A 19330-nucleotide genomic window follows, 5' to 3' on the forward strand; every position below is an offset into this window, starting at 1 on the left:
AAAGTACCCCTTAACTTACTTTAAAAAAGTTAACAAAGTGATGTAAATACTTTCATTTTAAAAGTTTTTCAATAGTTAAAGCTTACAGCACCTGGTATTCCCATGTAGTCTCCCATCCAAGTACTAACCAGGCCCAAGCCTTCTTAGCTTCTGAGATCAGACAAGATTGGGCATTCTTCAGCTGGTTTGTCCGTACACAAACTCTGCTTGAAAATCTTGAACTTTAACCAAAAGGGCTTTGAAAACATTATAAAGTGCGAAAACTCCCGCTTTACTATCAAATTATGATGGAGAAAAGGCAAAAAAAGCTAACAAAGCCATTGTAAATACTTTCATTTTAAAAGTTTTTCAATAGTTAAAGCTTACAGCACCTGGCATTCCCATGTAGTCTCCCATCCAAGTACTAACCAGGCCCAAGCCTTCTTAGCTCCTGAGATCAGACAAGATTGGGCATTCTTCAGCTGGTTTGTCCGTACACAAACTCTGCTTGAAAATCTTGAACTTTAAACCAAAGGGGCTTGAACACATATCAAAGAGTGAAAACTCCCGCTTTACTGTCAAATTATGATGGAGAAAAGGCATAAAAGTTGGAGTGGTAAGCTTTTATTTGCAAAACAACAAATAAAGTGCACACCTTCTAGAGGCAATGCAATACTGGGTCGATGAATAAAGCGGATGGAGCAGGCCCTATTGCCGACTCCCTGTTATAAAAATCCGCTTAATATGAAATATCAGATATTAAATTGACATCAGGGTGCGTAGCACCTGAAGGCCGAGGGCTGGAAAACCCCACCTAATCGATTCAGCTCCACCCCACTCCATAGCCAAGCCTGTGAATGATCGTTGTAGAGCACACACAGACAAAGAAACCTGAAGAGAAGTTAAAAAAAAAAAAAAAAAAAAAGAAAAAAGGCGGGAAAACATACTAAAGAAAGAAAGTACCCCTTAACTTACTTTAAAAAAGTTAACAAAGTGATGTAAATACTTTCATTTTAAAAGTCTTACAATAGTTAAAGCTTACAGCACCTGGCATTCCCATGTAGTCTCCCATTCAAGTACTAACCAGGCCCAAGCCTTCTTAGCTTCTGAGATCAGACAAGATTGGGCATTCTTCAGCTGGTTGTCCGTACACAAACTCTGCTTGAAAATCTTGAACTTTAAACCAAAAGGGCTTTGAAAACATTATAAAGTGCGAAAACTCCCGCTTTACTATCAAATTATGATGGAGAAAAAAGGCAAAAAAAGCTAACAAAGCCATGTAAATACTTTCATTTTAAAAGTTTTTCAATAGTTAAAGCTTACAGCACCTGGTATTCCCATGTAGTCTCCCATCCAAGTACTAACCAGGCCCAAGCCTTCTTAGCTTCTGAGATCAGACAAGATTGGGCATTCTTCAGCTGGTTTGTCCGTACACAAACTCTGCTTGAAAATCTTGAACTTTAAACCAAAGGGGCTTGAACACATATCAAAGAGTGAAAACTCCCGCTTTACTGTCAAATTATGATGGAGAAAAGGCATAAAAGTTGGAGTGGTAAGCTTTTATTTGCAAAACAACAAATAAAGTGCACACCTTCTAGAGGCAATGCAATACTGGGTCGATGAATAAAGCGGATGGAGCAGGCCCTATTGCCGACTCCCTGTTATAAAAATCCGCTTAATATGACATATCAGATATTAAATTGACATCAGGGTGCGTAGCACCTGAAGGCCGAGGGCTGGAAAACCCCACCTAATCGATTCAGCTCCACCCCACTCCATAGCCAAGCCTGTGAATGATCGTTGTAGAGCACACACAGACAAAGAAACCTGAAGAGAAGTTAAAAAAAAAAAAAAAAAAAAAAGAAAAAAGGCGGGAAAACATACTAAAGAAAGAAAGTACCCCTTAACTTACTTTAAAAAAGTTAACAAAGTGATGTAAATACTTTCATTTTAAAAGTCTTACAATAGTTAAAGCTTACAGCACCTGGCATTCCCATGTAGTCTCCCATTCAAGTACTAACCAGGCCCAAGCCTTCTTAGCTTCTGAGATCAGACAAGATTGGGCAATCTTCAGCTGGCATGTCCGTAAGCAAACTCTGCTTGAAAATCTTGAACTTTAAACCAAAAGGGCTTTGAAAACATTATAAAGTGCGAAAACTCCCGCTTTACTATCAAATTATGATGGAAAAAAAGGCAAAAAAAGCTAACAAAGCCATGTAAATACTTTCATTTTAAAAGTTTTTCAATAGTTAAAGCTTACAGCACCTGGTATTCCCATGTAGTCTCCCATCCAAGTACTAACCAGGCCCAAGCCTTCTTAGCTTCTGAGATCAGACAAGATTGGGCATTCTTCAGCTGGTTTGTCCGTACACAAACTCTGCTTGAAAATCTTGAACTTTAAACCAAAGGGGCTTGAACACATATCAAAGAGTGAAAACTCCCGCTTTACTGTCAAATTATGATGGAGAAAAGGCATAAAAGTTGGAGTGGTAAGCTTTTATTTGCAAAACAACAAATAAAGTGCACACCTTCTAGAGGCAATGCAATACTGGGTCGATGAATAAAGCGGATGGAGCAGGCCCTATTGCCGACTCCCTGTTATAAAAATCCGCTTAATATGAAATATCAGATATTAAATTGACATCAGGGTGCGTAGCACCTGAAGGCCGAGGGCTGGAAAACCCCACCTAATCGATTCAGCTCCACCCCACTCCATAGCCAAGCCTGTGAATGATCGTTGTAGAGCACACACAGACAAAGAAACCTGAAGAGAAGTTAAAAAAAAAAAAAAAAAAAAAGAAAAAAGGCGGGAAAACATACTAAAGAAAGAAAGTACCCCTTAACTTACTTTAAAAAAGTTAACAAAGTGATGTAAATACTTTCATTTTAAAAGTTTTACAATAGTTAAAGCTTACAGCACCTGGCATTCCCATGTAGTCTCCCATTCAAGTACTAACCAGGCCCAAGCCTTCTTAGCTTCTGAGATCAGACAAGATTGGGCAATCTTCAGCTGGCATGTCCGTAAGCAAACTCTGCTTGAAAATCTTGGACTTTAAACAAAAGGACTTTGAAAACATTATAAAGTGCGAAAACTCCCGCTTTACTATCAAATTATGATGGAGAAAAGGCAAAAAAAGCTAACAAAGCCATGTAAATACTTTCATTTTAAAAGTTTTTCAATAGTTAAAGCTTACAGCACCTGGCATTCCCATGTAGTCTCCCATCCAAGTACTAACCAGGCCCAAGCCTTCTTAGCTTCTGAGATCAGACAAGATTGGGCATTCTTCAGCTGGTTTGTCCGTACACAAACTCTGCTTGAAAATCTTGAACTTTAAACCAAAAGGGCTTTGAAAACATTATAAAGTGCGAAAACTCCCGCTTTACTATCAAATTATGATGGAAGAAAAGGCAAAAAAAGCTAACAAAGCCATGTAAATACTTTCATTTTAAAAGTTTTTCAATAGTTAAAGCTTACAGCACCTGGTATTCCCATGTAGTCTCCCATCCAAGTACTAACCAGGCCCAAGCCTTCTTAGCTTCTGAGATCAGACAAGATTGGGCATTCTTCAGCTGGTTTGTCCGTACACAAACTCTGCTTGAAAATCTTGAACTTTAAACCAAAGGGGCTTGAACACATATCAAAGAGTGAAAACTCCCGCTTTACTGTCAAATTATGATGGAGAAAAGGCATAAAAGTTGGAGTGGTAAGCTTTTATTTGCAAAACAACAAATAAAGTGCACACCTTCTAGAGGCAATGCAATACTGGGTCGATGAATAAAGCGGATGGAGCAGGCCCTATTGCCGACTCCCTGTTATAAAAATCCGCTTAATATGACATATCAGATATTAAATTGACATCAGGGTGCGTAGCACCTGAAGGCCGAGGGCTGGAAAACCCCACCTAATCGATTCAGCTCCACCCCACTCCATAGCCAAGCCTGTGAATGATCGTTGTAGAGCACACACAGACAAAGAAACCTGAAGAGAAGTTAAAAAAAAAAAAAAAAAAAAAGAAAAAAGGCGGGAAAACATACTAAAGAAAGAAAGTACCCCTTAACTTACTTTAAAAAAGTTAACAAAGTGATGTAAATACTTTCATTTTAAAAGTCTTACAATAGTTAAAGCTTACAGCACCTGGCATTCCCATGTAGTCTCCCATTCAAGTACTAACCAGGCCCAAGCCTTCTTAGCTTCTGAGATCAGACAAGATTGGGCAATCTTCAGCTGGCATGTCCGTAAGCAAACTCTGCTTGAAAATCTTGGACTTTAAACAAAAGGACTTTGAAAACATTATAAAGTGCGAAAACTCCCGCTTTACTATCAAATTATGATGGAAAAAAAGGCAAAAAAAGCTAACAAAGCCATGTAAATACTTTCATTTTAAAAGTTTTTCAATAGTTAAAGCTTACAGCACCTGGTATTCCCATGTAGTCTCCCATCCAAGTACTAACCAGGCCCAAGCCTTCTTAGCTTCTGAGATCAGACAAGATTGGGCATTCTTCAGCTGGTTTGTCCGTACACAAACTCTGCTTGAAAATCTTGAACTTTAAACCAAAGGGGCTTGAACACATATCAAAGAGTGAAAACTCCCGCTTTACTGTCAAATTATGATGGAGAAAAGGCATAAAAGTTGGAGTGGTAAGCTTTTATTTGCAAAACAACAAATAAAGTGCACACCTTCTAGAGGCAATGCAATACTGGGTCGATGAATAAAGCGGATGGAGCAGGCCCTATTGCCGACTCCCTGTTATAAAAATCCGCTTAATATGAAATATCAGATATTAAATTGACATCAGGGTGCGTAGCACCTGAAGGCCGAGGGCTGGAAAACCCCACCTAATCGATTCAGCTCCACCCCACTCCATAGCCAAGCCTGTGAATGATCGTTGTAGAGCACACACAGACAAAGAAACCTGAAGAGAAGTTAAAAAAAAAAAAAAAAAAAGAAAAAAGGCGGGAAAACATACTAAAGAAAGAAAGTACCCCTTAACTTACTTTAAAAAAGTTAACAAAGTGATGTAAATACTTTCATTTTAAAAGTCTTACAATAGTTAAAGCTTACAGCACCTGGCATTCCCATGTAGTCTCCCATTCAAGTACTAACCAGGCCCAAGCCTTCTTAGCTTCTGAGATCAGACAAGATTGGGCAATCTTCAGCTGGCATGTCCGTAAGCAAACTCTGCTTGAAAATCTTGGACTTTAAACAAAAGGACTTTGAAAACATTATAAAGTGCGAAAACTCCCGCTTTACTATCAAATTATGATGGAGAAAAGGCAAAAAAAGCTAACAAAGCCATGTAAATACTTTCATTTTAAAGTTTTTCAATAGTTAAAGCTTACAGCACCTGGCATTCCCATGTAGTCTCCCATCCAAGTACTAACCAGGCCCAAGCCTTCTTAGCTTCTGAGATCAGACAAGATTGGGCATTCTTCAGCTGGTTTGTCCGTACACAAACTCTGCTTGAAAATCTTGAACTTTAAACCAAAAGGGCTTTGAAAACATTATAAAGTGCGAAAACTCCCGCTTTACTATCAAATTATGATGGAGAAAAGGCAAAAAAAGCTAACAAAGCCATGTAAATACTTTCATTTTAAAAGTTTTTCAATAGTTAAAGCTTACAGCACCTGGTATTCCCATGTAGTCTCCCATCCAAGTACTAACCAGGCCCAAGCCTTCTTAGCTTCTGAGATCAGACAAGATTGGGCATTCTTCAGCTGGTTTGTCCGTACACAAACTCTGCTTGAAAATCTTGAACTTTAAACCAAAGGGGCTTGAACACATATCAAAGAGTGAAAACTCCCGCTTTACTGTCAAATTATGATGGAGAAAAGGCATAAAAGTTGGAGTGGTAAGCTTTTATTTGCAAAACAACAAATAAAGTGCACACCTTCTAGAGGCAATGCAATACTGGGTCGATGAATAAAGCGGATGGAGCAGGCCCTATTGCCGACTCCCTGTTATAAAAATCCGCTTAATATGAAATATCAGATATTAAATTGACATCAGGGTGCGTAGCACCTGAAGGCCGAGGGCTGGAAAACCCCACCTAATCGATTCAGCTCCACCCCACTCCATAGCCAAGCCTGTGAATGATCGTTGTAGAGCACACACAGACAAAGAAACCTGAAGAGAAGTTAAAAAAAAAAAAAAAAAAAAAAGAAAAAAGGCGGGAAAACATACTAAAGAAAGAAAGTACCCCTTAACTTACTTTAAAAAAGTTAACAAAGTGATGTAAATACTTTCATTTTAAAAGTCTTACAATAGTTAAAGCTTACAGCACCTGGCATTCCCATGTAGTCTCCCATTCAAGTACTAACCAGGCCCAAGCCTTCTTAGCTTCTGAGATCAGACAAGATTGGGCAATCTTCAGCTGGCATGTCCGTAAGCAAACTCTGCTTGAAAATCTTGGACTTTAAACAAAAGGACTTTGAAAACATTATAAAGTGCGAAAACTCCCGCTTTACTATCAAATTATGATGGAGAAAAGGCAAAAAAAGCTAACAAAGCCATGTAAATACTTTCATTTTAAAAGTTTTTCAATAGTTAAAGCTTACAGCACCTGGTATTCCCATGTAGTCTCCCATCCAAGTACTAACCAGGCCCAAGCCTTCTTAGCTTCTGAGATCAGACAAGATTGGGCATTCTTCAGCTGGTTTGTCCGTACACAAACTCTGCTTGAAAATCTTGAACTTTAAACCAAAGGGGCTTGAACACATATCAAAGAGTGAAAACTCCCGCTTTACTGTCAAATTATGATGGAGAAAAGGCATAAAAGTTGGAGTGGTAAGCTTTTATTTGCAAAACAACAAATAAAGTGCACACCTTCTAGAGGCAATGCAATACTGGGTCGATGAATAAAGCGGATGGAGCAGGCCCTATTGCCGACTCCCTGTTATAAAAATCCGCTTAATATGAAATATCAGATATTAAATTGACATCAGGGTGCGTAGCACCTGAAGGCCGAGGGCTGGAAAACCCCACCTAATCGATTCAGCTCCACCCCACTCCATAGCCAAGCCTGTGAATGATCGTTGTAGAGCACACACAGACAAAGAAACCTGAAGAGAAGTTAAAAAAAAAAAAAAAAAAAAAAGAAAAAAGGCGGGAAAACATACTAAAGAAAGAAAGTACCCCTTAACTTACTTTAAAAAAGTTAACAAAGTGATGTAAATACTTTCATTTTAAAAGTCTTACAATAGTTAAAGCTTACAGCACCTGGCATTCCCATGTAGTCTCCCATTCAAGTACTAACCAGGCCCAAGCCTTCTTAGCTTCTGAGATCAGACAAGATTGGGCAATCTTCAGCTGGCATGTCCGTAAGCAAACTCTGCTTGAAAATCTTGGACTTTAAACAAAAGGACTTTGAAAACATTATAAAGTGCGAAAACTCCCGCTTTACTATCAAATTATGATGGAGAAAAGGCAAAAAAAAGCTAACAAAGCCATGTAAATACTTTCATTTTAAAAGTTTTTCAATAGTTAAAGCTTACAGCACCTGGTATTCCCATGTAGTCTCCCATCCAAGTACTAACCAGGCCCAAGCCTTCTTAGCTTCTGAGATCAGACAAGATTGGGCATTCTTCAGCTGGTTTGTCCGTACACAAACTCTGCTTGAAAATCTTGAACTTTAAACCAAAAGGGCTTTGAAAACATTATAAAGTGCGAAAACTCCCGCTTTACTATCAAATTATGATGGAGAAAAGGCAAAAAAAGCTAACAAAGCCATGTAAATACTTTCATTTTAAAAGTTTTTCAATAGTTAAAGCTTACAGCACCTGGCATTCCCATGTAGTCTCCCATCCAAGTACTAACCAGGCCCAAGCCTTCTTAGCTTCTGAGATCAGACAAGATTGGGCATTCTTCAGCTGGTTTGTCCGTACACAAACTCTGCTTGAAAATCTTGAACTTTAAACCAAAGGGGCTTGAACACATATCAAAGAGTGAAAACTCCCGCTTTACTGTCAAATTATGATGGAGAAAAGGCATAAAAGTTGGAGTGGTAAGCTTTTATTTGCAAAACAACAAATAAAGTGCACACCTTCTAGAGGCAATGCAATACTGGGTCGATGAATAAAGCGGATGGAGCAGGCCCTATTGCCGACTCCCTGTTATAAAAATCCGCTTAATATGAAATATCAGATATTAAATTGACATCAGGGTGCGTAGCACCTGAAGGCCGAGGGCTGGAAAACCCCACCTAATCGATTCAGCTCCACCCCACTCCATAGCCAAGCCTGTGAATGATCGTTGTAGAGCACACACAGACAAAGAAACCTGAAGAGAAGTTAAAAAAAAAAAAAAAAAAAAAGAAAAAAGGCGGGAAAACATACTAAAGAAAGAAAGTACCCCTTAACTTACTTTAAAAAAGTTAACAAAGTGATGTAAATACTTTCATTTTAAAAGTCTTACAATAGTTAAAGCTTACAGCACCTGGCATTCCCATGTAGTCTCCCATTCAAGTACTAACCAGGCCCAAGCCTTCTTAGCTTCTGAGATCAGACAAGATTGGGCAATCTTCAGCTGGCATGTCCGTAAGCAAACTCTGCTTGAAAATCTTGGACTTTAAACAAAAGGACTTTGAAAACATTATAAAGTGCGAAAACTCCCGCTTTACTATCAAATTATGATGGAGAAAAGGCAAAAAAAGCTAACAAAGCCATGTAAATACTTTCATTTTAAAAGTTTTTCAATAGTTAAAGCTTACAGCACCTGGTATTCCCATGTAGTCTCCCATCCAAGTACTAACCAGGCCCAAGCCTTCTTAGCTTCTGAGATCAGACAAGATTGGGCATTCTTCAGCTGGTTTGTCCGTACACAAACTCTGCTTGAAAATCTTGAACTTTAAACCAAAGGGGCTTGAACACATATCAAAGAGTGAAAACTCCCGCTTTACTGTCAAATTATGATGGAGAAAAGGCATAAAAGTTGGAGTGGTAAGCTTTTATTTGCAAAACAACAAATAAAGTGCACACCTTCTAGAGGCAATGCAATACTGGGTCGATGAATAAAGCGGATGGAGCAGGCCCTATTGCCGACTCCCTGTTATAAAAATCCGCTTAATATGACATATCAGATATTAAATTGACATCAGGGTGCGTAGCACCTGAAGGCCGAGGGCTGGAAAACCCCACCTAATCGATTCAGCTCCACCCCACTCCATAGCCAAGCCTGTGAATGATCGTTGTAGAGCACACACAGACAAAGAAACCTGAAGAGAAGTTAAAAAAAAAAAAAAAAAAAAAGAAAAAAGGCGGGAAAACATACTAAAGAAAGAAAGTACCCCTTAACTTACTTTAAAAAAGTTAACAAAGTGATGTAAATACTTTCATTTTAAAAGTCTTACAATAGTTAAAGCTTACAGCACCTGGCATTCCCATGTAGTCTCCCATTCAAGTACTAACCAGGCCCAAGCCTTCTTAGCTTCTGAGATCAGACAAGATTGGGCAATCTTCAGCTGGCATGTCCGTAAGCAAACTCTGCTTGAAAATCTTGGACTTTAAACAAAAGGACTTTGAAAACATTATAAAGTGCGAAAACTCCCGCTTTACTATCAAATTATGATGGAGAAAAGGCAAAAAAAGCTAACAAAGCCATGTAAATACTTTCATTTTAAAAGTTTTTCAATAGTTAAAGCTTACAGCACCTGGTATTCCCATGTAGTCTCCCCATCCAAGTACTAACCAGGCCCAAGCCTTCTTAGCTTCTGAGATCAGACAAGATTGGGCATTCTTCAGCTGGTTTGTCCGTACACAAACTCTGCTTGAAAATCTTGAACTTTAAACCAAAAGGGCTTTGAAAACATTATAAAGTGCGAAAACTCCCGCTTTACTATCAAATTATGATGGAGAAAAGGCAAAAAAAAGCTAACAAAGCCATGTAAATACTTTCATTTTAAAAGTTTTTCAATAGTTAAAGCTTACAGCACCTGGCATTCCCATGTAGTCTCCCATCCAAGTACTAACCAGGCCCAAGCCTTCTTAGCTTCCTGAGATCAGACAAGATTGGGCATTCTTCAGCTGGTTTGTCCGTACACAAACTCTGCTTGAAAATCTTGAACTTTAAACCAAAGGGGCTTGAACACATATCAAAGAGTGAAAACTCCCGCTTTACTGTCAAATTATGATGGAGAAAAGGCATAAAAGTTGGAGTGGTAAGCTTTTATTTGCAAAACAACAAATAAAGTGCACACCTTCTAGAGGCAATGCAATACTGGGTCGATGAATAAAGCGGATGGAGCAGGCCCTATTGCCGACTCCCTGTTATAAAAATCCGCTTAATATGAAATATCAGATATTAAATTGACATCAGGGTGCGTAGCACCTGAAGGCCGAGGGCTGGAAAACCCCACCTAATCGATTCAGCTCCACCCCACTCCATAGCCAAGCCTGTGAATGATCGTTGTAGAGCACACACAGACAAAGAAACCTGAAGAGAAGTTAAAAAAAAAAAAAAAAAAAAGAAAAAAGGCGGGAAAACATACTAAAGAAAGAAAGTACCCCTTAACTTACTTTAAAAAAGTTAACAAAGTGATGTAAATACTTTCATTTTAAAAGTCTTACAATAGTTAAAGCTTACAGCACCTGGCATTCCCATGTAGTCTCCCATTCAAGTACTAACCAGGCCCAAGCCTTCTTAGCTTCTGAGATCAGACAAGATTGGGCAATCTTCAGCTGGCATGTCCGTAAGCAAACTCTGCTTGAAAATCTTGGACTTTAAACAAAAGGACTTTGAAAACATTATAAAGTGCGAAAACTCCCGCTTTACTATCAAATTATGATGGAGAAAAGGCAAAAAAAGCTAACAAAGCCATGTAAATACTTTCATTTTAAAAGTTTTTCAATAGTTAAAGCTTACAGCACCTGGTATTCCCATGTAGTCTCCCATCCAAGTACTAACCAGGCCCAAGCCTTCTTAGCTTCTGAGATCAGACAAGATTGGGCATTCTTCAGCTGGTTTGTCCGTACACAAACTCTGCTTGAAAATCTTGAACTTTAAACCAAAGGGGCTTGAACACATATCAAAGAGTGAAAACTCCCGCTTTACTGTCAAATTATGATGGAGAAAAGGCATAAAAGTTGGAGTGGTAAGCTTTTATTTGCAAAACAACAAATAAAGTGCACACCTTCTAGAGGCAATGCAATACTGGGTCGATGAATAAAGCGGATGGAGCAGGCCCTATTGCCGACTCCCTGTTATAAAAATCCGCTTAATATGAAATATCAGATATTAAATTGACATCAGGGTGCTGTAACGAATTAGCTCAAGAGGAAATATCTAGAATTAATTATAACTGGTTATAATTAATAATAGACATTTAGACTAGATTTGGGGATAAGCTGTAGCAGAATTAATGTTACAATTACTTGATCTGTCCGTTCACGGAGCAGATAAATTAATTATCTATCAATTCTGGGAACGATTATCCCCCCCTTTGGCCAGGAAAGGTAGCTTTCCTGACTCTGCGTGCTAGCAGTAACTTAGCATGTAGCTTAAAAGGTCAACGTTCAGTGACTCCAGATGTGAGCAGCACACAGAAACAAACGATTGTGAATTTAAAGAATTTAATAAACACGGCTATAGCTAACATACAACAATTAGACAAACATATACATACAGGGTAAAGGAAAGTGATGAAAAGAGAATGGCAGTATTACACATCAATTAACCACAGCCTAATGAGAATCGTCAGAGAATTCTTATGTTCACCTTAAAAAGGGGTTTAGACGTGCATAGTTACTTGCATTGGTCCTTATTTCATGCAAAGAGTCCTGATGCTGTAGGGTCACGATCCTTGATCCGTAGGTCTGGCGTTGGAGGTTCTCCTTGAAGGTAAATATTGCCAAAGAGTAACAAAGTGTTGAAAGAAAAGGTGTCTCGGAAGGAAGAAGAGAAGTTCTGAGCATTCGTGCCTGTGTGACGCTCCTTTTTGAATGTTTTCTGGCACGCCCATCATGTGGCCTGAATAGCCAATCACAAGTGTGACATTTTGGCGGGAGAAGTTCCCTATGTCTGGGTTTACGACTGACCGGAATGTTTATGGCTGGTCCAGAGAGAGACTGTAGTTTGTTGCAGTTACAATTTCTACCTTATAGAAATTGTATGATGTATTTTGTGATCACATGGTATGGATCACTGTTCCAGTAGTAAAGAGAAGTTCCTTCTGACACCAAGAAAGGGACCTTTAGGAGGTAGGAAAGTAGAGATACACTTATACACTTAATTATAGGTAATTAAAGTTTACCTAATGCACAATAGAAAGTTGTAACTAGTATAATTCATACAAGGGAACGTACACACAACGCGTGCATATACGGGATCCACTTATAATCACATATTCCTAGCACAAGATACAGACAATATGTTTTAAGTGTGTGCGTGATTGTGTATTGTGAAGGTGGGGCCAGACAGGAGGTCTTTGGAATGCTTTGAAGCTTGGAGCCCCGATGAGCAGTTTGCAGACCCCGTCTGCTTCGCATCGTCTTGGTGACAGTGGGGGCAGACGGGACAATCAGGCTGAGGGTCCAGGTTGTAATTTGTATGTAAATGTCAAAGGTTAAAAGGTTCTTTGAAGATCAACCATCTATGATCCTACGCAGACGCTACATTTGTGACAGTGGGGGAAGACGGGGCGATCAGAGTGAGGGTCCAGGGTTGTAATTGGTATGTAAATGTCAAAGGTTAAAAGGTTCTTTGAAGATCAACCATCTGTGATCCTACGCAGACGCTACAAATCCCCCCTTGTGGCTGAAAAGTGTTCAACTAGAAACCTTATCAGACACATTGGATCATGAAGGTGGGATGACAGATGGATCCTGTAAGTCAGATAGCAGGTGGATCAGCAAGCCTTTGGGTCTTCCATCCGGGTGTTCCCCTTGGTCAAGTTCAGCACTGCCTCCGCCTGGGGTACTCTCCTACGGCGGTTTTTCTTGAAGGTCCGGGGAAATGCAGCCGTGCACCGGTTCATGGACCTTTGCACCAAATTTACTCTGTTAAACAGGACGAAGGCAAGGCCGAGAGTTAGGGTGTAACCGATCACTGTGGCGAGGCAAAGAGATGTGTCGGCCGCAGTCCAGGATCGGGCAACAGGGAAGTTGGTCTGGACAGGTTGCCTAGACAATGCTTGGAGGGCTGTGTCGATTGGGGTGATATCAATTATCTGAGACCCCCCTTCCTCAATGCTCTGTTCCAGTTCAGGCTCCAGGGTGAGGCTGTGATCCTTGAAGAAAGATGGAAGTTCCACCTCGGACTGGTACTCATCGCTCGGAAGGTGGTACAACGCCAGGTCCCCGATGTGGAGGATGGCACCTTTCGGCACTTGAATCCACATACTTTGGTTGGGCACGTTGATCCGGGTGGCAGTGTCATGTTGATCATAGGTCAGTGTGGCGGTACTGATGGGTGTGTTAACCAGCCACTGATTCCCCACAATCTCTGCATGCGTTTCTGTGACGTGTGCTCGAGTTTTGGCCTCAGCAGGGCAGAGTGTCTCTTTCGGCATGGCCTGTAAGCCACAGATTCCTTCCGTATTGTCACGGAGGAAGGGTTTACTGGGGCAGAGATAATGGATGTCTTTGGTCAGGGTACACATGCGCAGGTTTGGGGCCAGGTATAACTGTGGGTTACTGTCGTGGTAGGCTACAACATCTGGCGTGAGTATCCTGATGTGTGTGTTTCCTTGCCAAAATCCGACATTGACAATGTCCTTGAGTCTGTAAATGTTGTCAGAGTCAATGATGGGGAGGTTTAGGAGAAATGCCATCTCACTCTGTTCAGGGTCAACATGTAACAGGATGGAACCTCCCAGGGAGTAGGCCAGGTGGGCTTGGAGCGAGTCCGGTGGATGAGTGGTAGCGGAGGATAACACTGCTTGTACAAGGCTCAGGGGCACGAGATACGGGGGAATTCTACCCATAGCTATGCTGTCAATGGAAGAGCTCACCTCACGTAGCATGTCGGACATCAGTGTGGTGACCAGCTGAGCTTGGGCAACGTCATTCTGTATAATGGAGAATAGCTGTTTCACAGAGTTCACAGTTTTGTTTAAAAGGACACTGTGAGTGTTCAGAACCACCAAGGTGCCCTTCAATGATTTGCCGATAGTCTGTAGGGTTTGTCCCTGTAGTGCAAGTTGTTCTCTTAGTTGGGGAACCTCGGTTTGGATTTCCTCTACATGTTGCTTCAGGGTAGACAGGCGCACGGAGTTGACGCTGGTCACTCCTAGGTTGAACAAGGTTCCTACGGCAGCAGCAGCTCCGAGCAAGGCCCCCAGGAAACGTTTGTTACGTTTGTTGTGTCCATTTAGCTCTGCTTGTGTGACAGTCATCTTTTTTAGTTGAGTGAGCATGTGTTTGACATCAGCTTCTGCGTGACCTAGGGCATCCTCTGTCCACCGGGCACCTGCCCAACTGTAGCGTGCAGTTGCCTCAGGGTAATGTTTCCTGTAGACATTTCGGGGGTCCAGACGGACATACACCTTTTGGGTATATGTTCTGCAGTTGGTGACGAGAAGTCCAGGTTGGTCCCTTAGTGCAATACCAGATGCTGGGCCCGGGGATGTGATGTCAGGTTGTGGTTGTCCTCTGGTTAGCTGGAGGCATAGCATGGAGAGCCACAGCAGCATCCTGTTTCAGAGAGGAAGGAGAAAGGCAGTGGATCAGCAAAGGAAGTTCTCGCCTGTTCAGAGCGGTCTTCAGTTTTTTTTTTTTTTTTTTTTTTTTTTTTTTTTTTTGTAAGGTCTAGTCAGTACTAGCCCCCCCTTGTCTTCCCCTGCCAGTAGCCACATGTCTCTTGATCTGGTTACGATGGACCCATTTGAGAACTGGTTCTTTCTGTCCCCGGCTTATCTTGATTCGGTATGCGACAGGAGAGAGTTTGTCCATGATCTCATGCGGTCCCGTCCAGTGTGGCAGAAACTTCTTTGACAGCCGGTGAGAGGATGCCTGAGGCAGCTGTGTGTAGCGGTAATACCAAACCTTGTCACCCACGTCCAGTTCGTGGTGTGATGCCTTCCGGTCATAATAAGCTTTCTGGCCTTCTGCACTCTTTTGGAGTCGTTGTTGGGCAAAAGCAAATGTGGTTCTCAAATGCCGGTGCAATTCATCAAGGTACTGGTGAGTGGTGTAGGCGGTGACAAGGTTGGTGTCTCCTGGTTGGTATAGCAGATGTAATGGCAACGTCATTTGCCGGCCTGTCATCAGTTCGAAGGGAGACACACCCGTTGCTTCATTCGGAGTTGCTCTGATGGCCATAAGCACCAGTGGAAGTTTCACATCCCAGTCCTTTTGGTTGGAAGACACAAACTTTCGTAGCATGCTGACTACGGTCCGGTTCATACGTTCCACTTGTCCGGACGCAATAGGGTGTTGGCTTATGTGAAGGCGTGCTTGTATTCCCAGAAGTTTCCATGTTTGCTGCATGATCTCAGCTGTGAAGTGGGTGCCCCTGTCCAAGTTAACTCTCAGTGGTAGCCCGAACCTGGAGAATATGTGATTCATCAGGAGGTATGCTGTAGTCTGTGCAGTGTCATTCGGTGCCGGGAGGCATTCTACCCACTTTGTGAACTGGCATACAACTGTGAGGAAATACTTGTTGCCTCTGGTTGATCTCGGCAGGGGTCCGACCCAGTCAATCTGGAGGTCTGACCAAGGGAATGTGACTCCTCTGCGCTGCAGTGGGGCTCTGTGGTTTGGGTTTGTTGGTTGGAATTGGCAACAAAGAAGGCATCCTTTCACATACTCTGCCACATCTTGCTGCATGCCAGGCCAGTATGCTACCTGTTTTAGTGTCTCGTAAGTGGCTCTTGTGCCGTGGTGTCCTGAACTTGGTGTGTCGTGAGCATACATTAGCATAACCCCCTTTAGGCACTGTGGCACCACAAGCCTTGGCGCCGTGACGTCATCAGGGCAGTACCCTAGAATGTCGTGCGTCACACGCAGCATAGGTTTCACGTTGAGTAGTGCTTTGAGGGTTGGCATACTGGCCAGTTGTGCAGCTGTGATAGGGTGGTTGGAGGGGTCAGAGAGGTGGAGAAGGATAGTGTGTATAGCTGGGTCAGAGGCTTGCATGTCAGCAATGTCGTTAGTGGTGATTTTGGGAGCCATTGTAAGTGGCTGTAGGGTGGTCGTTGAAGTGGGATGAGTCCGTTTGCTGCGGGTTATGGCTGCCACGTTGAGGGCGGGTGGGTGGGCAGGTGGAGACCATAACTCGCCGTGTAGTGCGCCTGCTTTAGCTAGTGCATCTGTTTGGTCGTTAAGGTCCTTGTCTAAACCAGGTTGTTTAGAGTGTCCTTTCACTTTTTTCCAGTAGACCATTATATCGTGTTCCCTTGTGATGTTGTCACAAGCCTGGAACAGTTGTTGGTGCTTAACTGGTTTTTTGTTTGCGGTCTTGAAACCATTTTGTTTCCAGTTTGGAAGATGGCACATGAAGCTGAGTCTGGCATAGTTCGAGTCTGTGCAGATGAGCAGTTCTCTGATGTTATGAGTCGAGGCGATTTGCAGGGTTATGAGAATGGCTGCAATCTCTGCGTATTGTGATGATTGTGGGCCCAGTTTGAAGTGTTGTGGTGGGCAAGGTCGATTGTCTAGCCAGAGAACCCCGGCACCTGCTTTTAGTTTGCCTTCTTGGTTGTAGGAACATCCATCAACGTAGGCCGTGGGGATGCCTTGGCACACATTCTCGTCAAAATACCTGTGGCAGGTAGACGGCTGTACTTGGGTCCGTTCTGCTTCTGTGTTCTCTGTTTGTGAGTCATCGGAGCAACTCTGGCAGGCTGCCAGGCCGTCACCCAGCGGTGACTTGTGGTTTTGGGCGTATCGTGCTTCCACATTGCGCCCCTGGAGGGCCATTAACCATGTGGCTATGCGTGCGTTTGTGACCACTCCGTCTCTGATGCGCTGGCTGTTGAGAAATGTGACCGGCTGGTGGCAGGTTTCTATTATAACTTTCTGTGCTCCAATGTAGTTAGAGAATCTTTGTAGGGCCCACACAGTGCAGAGCAGGGCTTTTTCACAGTCTGAGTATTTACACTCTGGGGGAAGAAGAGTCTTGCTGGCATATGCTACCACCCTTTTGTCCTGGTCCAGTCGTTGGTATAACCCGGCGCTGAGACAGTGGCTGGAGAATCCAGCGTCCAAATAGAACTCGTTTTGTGGATCAGGATAGGCCAGACATGGTGCAGTGCACAGGTGTCGTTTCAGTTCATCCATAGCTTCTTGCTGATCCTCTGTCCAGGCAAATGGGCAGTCCTTCTTCAACAGTGTAGTGAGAGGGCGTGCAATGTCTGAGTAGTTTTCGATAAATTGCCGTGAATAGTTGCACACGCCGAGAAAACTTCTGAGTTCTGAGACATTGACAGGTGGCTTGATGGTCTGGATGGCTTGAATGCGGCTGGATTGAGGCTCGATACCTTGTGGTCCGATGAGTAGACCTACATAGTTAACCTTAGACTTTCCCCATTGTCCCTTGTGAAGGGCGATCTTGGCACCAGCGGCAGTCAGTTGGTGCAACACGTGGTCAATTTCTTTCAGGTGATCGGCCACGGTCATGCTTTTCATGAGAACATCATCAACATAGATTAGGTTCCCTCTCACTCTTGCATCTGGACACGCCTTGTTAAGAAAAATATTAAATTCGGCAGGTGAGTTGGCATAGCCGAATGGGCACCTTGTGAAGGTGTATTGCCGGTTACTGAAGGTGAAAGCCAGCTTATGTTGGTCATCTGGATGTACCGGTATAGTCCAAAATCCTGAGGCCACATCAAGCGTGGAGAAGATGGTGGCCCCTCTGATTCTTGGGATTTCCTGTTCGAGCTGGGTCATGGGCCACCGTGATAATGGTACCTGCTGGTTCAGTTTTCTGTAGTCGATGGTTGGTCGCCACTTGCCATTTGGTTTGAGGACAGGCCAAATTGGGGCAGAATAGGTGCTGTTGCATGGCCGAATAACGCCTTTTTCGAGCATAGAATCGATGATCTCTTGTACGGGTTCGTACGATTCTAAGGGTATCTTGTATTGCTTGACGAAAGTGGGAGGAGCTTTCGGGTGTGTTGGTATGCGCATCACGTGAAGATTAGTGAGGCCACAGTCTAAAGGGTCCTTGGCAAATGATTCTTTGTATTTGTACAGGACTTGGCGGAGCTTTTGGCGGTCTGCCTCCTCCTGTATGGCATCGGCGTCTTTCAGAATTTGCTGGACTTGGGTCTCAAAACCTGGGTATGGCTCTTCTGTCATTTTGTTGGTAGTGTGGTTAGAGACTGTATACACTGCAAGATGTTGGTCTTCTGTCAGCTCCGTTCTACACACCTGCTCTTTGACTACTGGCATGACTGAAGCTATGGTGATGGTCTTGAATGGTGCTGTTGACACTGAGTTGCCCGAGCTTTCTTCCGGAATCATTGACTCTGGGATGGGTCCAATTACTGGGAGGATCAGTTCGAAGTCATGAAAGTCGTAACTCACTAGCCAACCCAGGCGGTGGGCCTTAGGCACTTTGGCATCCGTTGCGGTGCAGTTATTGAACAGTATGTACACTGCCCGGGATGTTATTTCAACAAGGGGTGTAGCTTCTAGAGTGAGGCCCAGTTCCCCACACTCAGGCGAGGGTTGGAAGAAGCCCAATGTGTGGCTGCAGGTCTGACCAGATCGCAGGTTGAGTCGAACAGTGACCCCTTTGGTGTAGGCTGGTATTACAGTTTCTTCTTCACTGACCATTGTGCAGGCCTCAGGGATGGTTTGACCTGACTGGAGGTTTTTAAGTTTGACGGGAACAGTGGGGGCCTGTGAGGTTGTTGGAGCCCATACCACGTCATTGATCATGTCCACATGAGCCCTGAGGCGAATCAAAATGTCCGCTCCAATGTACACGTCATGTGATATGTCTGGGAGGACCAGGAAGTAATGCGTCAAACATCTGTCATTCCACTTCAGGTTCAGAGCACAGATGCACTTGGCGGTTACCATAGTTGACAGGCAGGGATTCAGAGGGAAGCGGGTACGTTTGCTGGCAGTAGGGACGTTCCCTGTTTGCTGTATGAGAGCATTGAACAGTGAGGAGCTGATTGCTGAGTTGTCTGCCCACAGTGCAAGCACAGAGTCTGTTGTTGTGACATCATTCAGCTGTAAGGCCCCCATAACCTGAGGGCCGTGGGAGTCAGAGTCTTTGGTTAGCTGGAAAGTACATAGCAATGACCTTGAACCTTGCTCTCGGGTCGATGTGTTCCCGCGGCTGGTGGCGAGACTCTCTGTGGCGAGACATTCTGTGGCCTTTGTGACCTGGCAGTCAGTCTGGTGTGGTCTTGGTAACTGAGGGGGCAGAGGTTCTCGCACTTGAGCCCAAATTTTTAGCTGTTT

The 19330-nt window shown here is 43.0% G+C and overlaps 22 pseudogenes; all 22 read right to left on the reverse strand.

The window, feature by feature from the left end:
• Positions 1-79: 79 nt before the first annotated feature.
• LOC114779876 (uncharacterized) lies at positions 80-198 on the reverse strand (annotated as a pseudogene).
• A 1097-nt stretch (positions 199-1295) lies between these two features.
• Positions 1296-1414, reverse strand: LOC114779878 (uncharacterized; annotated as a pseudogene).
• Positions 1415-1951: 537 nt separating this feature from the next.
• Positions 1952-2070, reverse strand: LOC114779877 (uncharacterized; annotated as a pseudogene).
• A 162-nt stretch (positions 2071-2232) lies between these two features.
• Positions 2233-2351, reverse strand: LOC114779879 (uncharacterized; annotated as a pseudogene).
• A 536-nt stretch (positions 2352-2887) lies between these two features.
• LOC114779889 (uncharacterized) lies at positions 2888-3006 on the reverse strand (annotated as a pseudogene).
• A 160-nt stretch (positions 3007-3166) lies between these two features.
• On the reverse strand, positions 3167-3285 carry LOC114779893 (uncharacterized; annotated as a pseudogene).
• Positions 3286-3447: 162 nt separating this feature from the next.
• LOC114779880 (uncharacterized) lies at positions 3448-3566 on the reverse strand (annotated as a pseudogene).
• Positions 3567-4102: 536 nt separating this feature from the next.
• Positions 4103-4221, reverse strand: LOC114779901 (uncharacterized; annotated as a pseudogene).
• Positions 4222-4382: 161 nt separating this feature from the next.
• On the reverse strand, positions 4383-4501 carry LOC114779882 (uncharacterized; annotated as a pseudogene).
• Positions 4502-5035: 534 nt separating this feature from the next.
• Positions 5036-5154, reverse strand: LOC114779902 (uncharacterized; annotated as a pseudogene).
• A 159-nt stretch (positions 5155-5313) lies between these two features.
• On the reverse strand, positions 5314-5432 carry LOC114779894 (uncharacterized; annotated as a pseudogene).
• A 161-nt stretch (positions 5433-5593) lies between these two features.
• On the reverse strand, positions 5594-5712 carry LOC114779883 (uncharacterized; annotated as a pseudogene).
• Positions 5713-6249: 537 nt separating this feature from the next.
• Positions 6250-6368, reverse strand: LOC114779867 (uncharacterized; annotated as a pseudogene).
• A 160-nt stretch (positions 6369-6528) lies between these two features.
• Positions 6529-6647, reverse strand: LOC114779884 (uncharacterized; annotated as a pseudogene).
• A 537-nt stretch (positions 6648-7184) lies between these two features.
• Positions 7185-7303, reverse strand: LOC114779868 (uncharacterized; annotated as a pseudogene).
• Positions 7304-7464: 161 nt separating this feature from the next.
• LOC114779885 (uncharacterized) lies at positions 7465-7583 on the reverse strand (annotated as a pseudogene).
• Positions 7584-7744: 161 nt separating this feature from the next.
• LOC114779895 (uncharacterized) lies at positions 7745-7863 on the reverse strand (annotated as a pseudogene).
• Positions 7864-8399: 536 nt separating this feature from the next.
• On the reverse strand, positions 8400-8518 carry LOC114779869 (uncharacterized; annotated as a pseudogene).
• A 160-nt stretch (positions 8519-8678) lies between these two features.
• Positions 8679-8797, reverse strand: LOC114779886 (uncharacterized; annotated as a pseudogene).
• Positions 8798-9333: 536 nt separating this feature from the next.
• On the reverse strand, positions 9334-9452 carry LOC114779870 (uncharacterized; annotated as a pseudogene).
• Positions 9453-10549: 1097 nt separating this feature from the next.
• LOC114779871 (uncharacterized) lies at positions 10550-10668 on the reverse strand (annotated as a pseudogene).
• Positions 10669-10828: 160 nt separating this feature from the next.
• On the reverse strand, positions 10829-10947 carry LOC114779887 (uncharacterized; annotated as a pseudogene).
• Positions 10948-19330: the final 8383 nt, after the last annotated feature.

This window comes from Denticeps clupeoides, unplaced genomic scaffold (assembly GCF_900700375.1).
Source record: "Denticeps clupeoides unplaced genomic scaffold, fDenClu1.1, whole genome shotgun sequence".
NCBI classification, from domain to species: domain Eukaryota; kingdom Metazoa; phylum Chordata; class Actinopteri; order Clupeiformes; family Denticipitidae; genus Denticeps; species Denticeps clupeoides.